Source organism: Lutra lutra, chromosome 6 (assembly GCF_902655055.1).
Source record: "Lutra lutra chromosome 6, mLutLut1.2, whole genome shotgun sequence".
Classification (NCBI taxonomy): Eukaryota; Metazoa; Chordata; class Mammalia; order Carnivora; family Mustelidae; genus Lutra; species Lutra lutra.
In genome coordinates, this window is record NC_062283.1 from 94,707,023 (window position 1) to 94,712,413 (window position 5,391).

The following is a 5,391-nucleotide window of genomic DNA, read 5'->3' on the forward strand; positions in this document are numbered from 1 at the left end:
TGGAGACATTGGAAAGCCTAGAGATACATTCAGAGACCAGCAAGTTGCACCCATTGGCAGTGGCTTGGGCTACATGAATGAAGGTAATGCAGGGAGAAGTCTGATCAGGTTAACTTGAGGTTAATTTGTTGAATTTTTTTCCATCTTAATAGTTGTTGTTTTTTTTTTTTAAGATTTTATTTATTTATTTTAGAGAGAGATGGCAAGTGAGAGTGCAAGGGAAGGGTGGGGAGTAAGAGAAGGAGAAGGAGCCTCCCTGCTAAGCAGGGAGCCTGATGTATGGCTGGATCCCAGGACCCTGGGATCATGATCTGAGCTGAAGGCAGATACTTAACCAACTGAGCTACCCAAGCACCCCTCATCCTAATAGTTTTTATTTAAGTTCGTTTATAAGATTACTTTATTCCTGCATCTTTTCAATTGTTTCTTCGTATATTCGCCCTTTTCCTTTCCTATTTGGTGAGATTTGGGTTTATGTTCAAGGATCTTTACATGGCCATTGTCCACTTTTAGTCTAGTGGTAACCACCTCACTAGGGTGAATGGCCACATGGACAGTTGTGCCATTTGCCTTCTCTTGCTGTACTCGCTCAATGTAGATAACAGATTCTTCCTGTAAACCCGGATGACTTTGCCAATTTGCTGACCTTTGCAGTGTTCTTTCACAACCTGTACATCATCATCCTCTTGGATGGGCATGGATCAAACATTGTATTTCTGTCTCAGTTCTTTGGAAAGAGAGGAAGACACAATCTTCCTGCAAATGTGGGAAGGTACATCAAAATGCTTTTTATGGTTCTTGCTGTGGTCAGAAGTCGCAAAGGTATTCAACTTCATTTTGGCCTCTGGTGCTTCAGCAAAAGGAAAAAAGTGCTGAATGTTTTAAATAGCAGGCTGAAGAAACTACTGCTTAAGGAATTGGACACCTCTGAAGGAGTATGAAATAAGATGTAACCATGAGAGACTGTGGACTCTGAGAAACAAACTGAGGGTTTTGAGGGGAGGGAGGTGAAGGGTAGCGTGAGCCTGGAGGTACGTATTAAGGAGGGCACATATTGCATGGAGCACCGGGTGTGGTGCTTAAACAATGAATCTTGGAACACTGAAAAAAAATTAAATTTAATTAAAAAAAAAGAAAGAAGATGTAAGAGGATGACAATCTTCAGACTGTGCTTTCAGGAAACTAAATGAGCAGTAATTGTCAAGAATTCAGAGCAGGGGCTGCTGCCCTATGCTGAACCTGGATGAGTCTTAGGAATTCTTTGAATCCCTGAAAGACACATGGGATTTTGTCTATATTTCTATAGGTACACATTTTTATTGAGACTGTCTACAACTTCTCAGTGATTTTCAAAAAGATGCCACCATTCCATATATCAATATATCTTAAGATTATAAATGAAGTTAAACTGTTAAACAAAATCTGTTCCTCATCCTATCTTGGCAAACATAACCTCATATTATATAGTATCATAATGATATTCAAATTTTACTTTGAATTTACTTTTATCAAAAATGTAAATTGACGTATATGTTCAAAACCTCAAAATATTAAATAATATATTAGAAATTATCTATTAAAACTAAAAAGCAATTAAAATAAGAATGAGATACTACTACACACCTATTAGAATGATTAAAATCGAAAATACCAACAACACCAAATACTGGTCAGGATGTGGAGAAACAGAAGCTCTCATTTACCACTGGTGGGAATGTAAAATGGAAGACAGTTGGACAGTTTCTTACAAAACTAAATATACTGTTATCATATGATCTGGCAATCCCGCTTTTCAGTTGGTGAGTGGATAAACAAACTGAGCATATCCAAACAATGGTATATTATTCAACAACAAAAAAGAAATGAGCTATCAACCCACAAAAAGATGCAGAGGAAATTTTAAATGCACATTATCTAGTGGAAGAAGCCATTCTAAAAAAATACATACAGTACAATTCCAATTATATGACATTTTGGAAAAGGCAAGACTGTAGAGACAATAAAAGGATCAGTGGTTACCAGGGGTAGGAGAGACAGGATGAATAGGTAGAACAGAGGAATTTTAAAAAATAGATTTTAAAATATTTTATTTATTTATTTGACAGAGAGAGACAGCAAGAGAGAGAACACAAGAAGGGTGAGTGGGAGAGGGAGAAGCAGGCCTCCTACTGAAGGAATTTAAAAAATTTTTTTAAGTAGTGAAACTATTTAGCATGATACATGTGGATACATTTGTCAAAACTCAATTGAAGAAAAATCACACACACACACACACGTGCACACACACTCCAGAGAATGTACAATAAAAAGAGTGTATCCTAATACAAACTATGGGCTTTAGTTAATAATGTATCAACAGTGGCTCAATTAATTGTAACAAATGTACCCCACTAATGAAAAAGGTCAGGTGGGGGGGTACTCTGTACTTTCTACTCAATATTTCTTGTAAATATAAAACTATCCTCCAAAATAAAGTTTATTAGTTAAAAATTAAAAAGAAAAATGCAAATTATAATGAATATAAAAACTTGAGAATTATTTCAATAGACCAGAATTGTATTAATTTATTAACCTATGTATTTGGAAGCTGATATTAGTACATAAACTTAAGATTATTTCTTCCTGATTAATTGGTCTCTTTATCATTATGATATTACTTTATCACTACTAAGATTTCTGCTCTGAAATGTATTTTGTCTGACTTTAATGGAACTTGCTTCCTTTTGATTTGTGCTAGCATGCCCTTTTCTCCATTCTTTGGCTTTTACTCTGTTTGTCTTGATATTTCTTAGGTGATTTTCTTGTGGACAGCATATTGTGCTTTCTGTCCAGTCTGACCATCTCTGCCTATTAATGGGGTGATTAGACCATTTATACTTAATGTGATTATTATGTATTAGATTGAAATCTAATCTTGCTATTTGTTTTCTATATTTTTTCCATCTTTGTTCTCTTTTCCCTCTTTTTCTGCTTTCTTTTGAATCAATTGAGAGTTTTAATGATTTCACTTTTTTCTCTTTTGTGGGCATGTTAGTTATTTTGTTATTTTAGTTGCTTTGGGTTAATAGTATCCCTCATTCACGTATCTCACGTATTACTTTTGAGGGATATTATACCACTTTACAAATTATTTAAGAACCTATTTTAAGGTTCTATTATTGTCATACATTTTATTAACATATTTTACAAATCCCACAATACATTTTTATTATTTTTGTCTAAAGAGTTAACTACCTCTTAAAGACATTTAATAATAAGAAAAATTCTTGTATATTTATTTATGTAGTTACTATTTCTGGTATTCTCCATTTTTCTGTTTGTAAATTTCTGTATTTCCATCTACCATCATTTTCTTTTTGTCTAAAAGGCTTCCTTTTACATATTTTATAGTCTGCTGACAGTTAATTTTTCCAGTTTTTATATATCTGAGAAAATCTTTATTTCATCTTCATTTGTGAAAGATACATTCACTGGATATACAATGATAGGTTGACAGATTTTTCCCTTAATATTTTTTCTTTTAGTCCTCTGTTGTTTCCCTAGTATATTATTTCTGCTGTGAAGTTTGTTATTATTTTCATCTTTTTATCTTTTTTCCTCTCTACACAATGTACTTTTTCCTCTGGCTTCTTTTAAGATATTCTCTTTATCACTGGTTTTGAGTAATTTAATTATGATATGCTTTGGTATACTTCATGTTTCTTGTGCTTGAGTTCACTGAGCTTCTTGGATATGTGGGTTTGTAGGTTACATCAAATCTGGAAAAGTTTTAGACATTATTTCTTCAAATATTTTTTCCATCTCTCTTTTCCTTTAGAGGATTGTGTGTGTGTGAGAGTGTGTGTGTGTGTGTACTGAGTTTGCTATGTATTATATACCTTGTTGGGTGGCTAGGTATTTTTGAATTATTGTAAGTGTTCTTGAACTTTGTTAAATTACTTGGAAACAGTTTGATCCTACTGAGACAAAAGTTTTTGGGCTAATCCTTCCAGTAAATTATGATTAACTTTTTCCATCTGGTTTGTGAAAATAGGCACCTTTTCTGGCCTTGTATAAGCAGCAGTTACTGCTTCCTCCAATCCTTTTATCTGGTTTTGCCCCCAGCCTTAGGTGGTTTTCTGACTTGCATTAACTGCTAAATCTTCTGCTGAATACTTCAGGGGGATCTTGTGCAAATCTGCTGGGATCTCTCTATATTCACCTCTCTTTCCCCAGTACTCTATCCTATGAACGTTAGTCACCTTGGTCTCCCTGGACATTCAGATTCAGGAAGTCTGCCTGGCTTCTTCTCTTTGCCATGTGCTGGAAACTCTTTCAAAGCAGCAAGCTGGGACAAGAAGGGCTTACCTTGTGTGTTTTTCATATCTTGAGGATCACAGTCCTTCATTATTTAACATTTAATATCGTGAAAATTGGTGTTTACTTATTTTGTCTCTACTTTTTATTCAGTTGGGAGGATAAATCTGGTCCCTGTTACTCTATCATGTTTGGAAGCAGAAATCAATGTATAAGTATTAACTAAATAGTAGAGTAGTATCTAGGCTCATTTTCCTCAGTTGAGGACAAAAAATGATTGTTAATAACAAAGGCTTACAGTGTAATTCCACAAGTTGCTGGATTTGTTGTAAACTTTTAGCATTAGAAAGATATACAAAAACTATGGCCTAAAAGGATATAATGCCTGGGAATAGTCTATGATAGAAAGCATTAGAATAAAAGATTATATTGACCATGAGCTAATCAATTTTCAGCTTAGGGATTAACTCTTCTAGAGACTTTGTACAGGCCCAATATTTGCCATAATAAAAAGTTTAAAAAATTATCCAATCCAACTCTTTGATTTTACAGATAGGAAAACCTGTTAAAAGAGGGTATGTGGCTGTGTTGGGGCTGGCGTGATGATGATGATGATTATGGCGATGATGATGATGATGATGATGATGATGATGATTACTACACTCAGAAAAGTACTTTCTCTTTTCATCCTGCACAAAACAAGGAAATAAAAGAAGCAATGATTGTTTGCAGAAAGGTGAGTAGGTCTGATTTATTATGATGGAAATTTGTAGTTGTTGCAAATAAAGCTGAAAAATGATGATGGTGATGATTATAGCAACTTACTACTTTCTATGCACTGTTATAAGTAGTTTGCATGAGCTATCTCATTAAATTCTCACAACTTCCATATATAAAAAATAGTCTGCAATTTATATTTTTCCACATTTGACATTTCTGAAGTCAGAAATGACTGTTGAAATAGTATAGTTATATCAATCTGGATAGTTAAGTATTTTAAGAGAGGGTATACCTTTGTTTCAGCCAGTCATTTGGTGGCATAATCAAACCAGTCCACTATAAACTATCTGTTTAAGGTCTTTTGTCCCACACAGG

General features: G+C 34.2%; 1 pseudogene; it reads right to left on the reverse strand.

Annotated features, from left to right (window-relative positions):
* Positions 1–400: 400 nt before the first annotated feature.
* Positions 401–970, reverse strand: LOC125102647 (60S ribosomal protein L26-like; annotated as a pseudogene).
* Between the last annotated feature and the right edge of the window lie 4,421 nt (positions 971–5,391).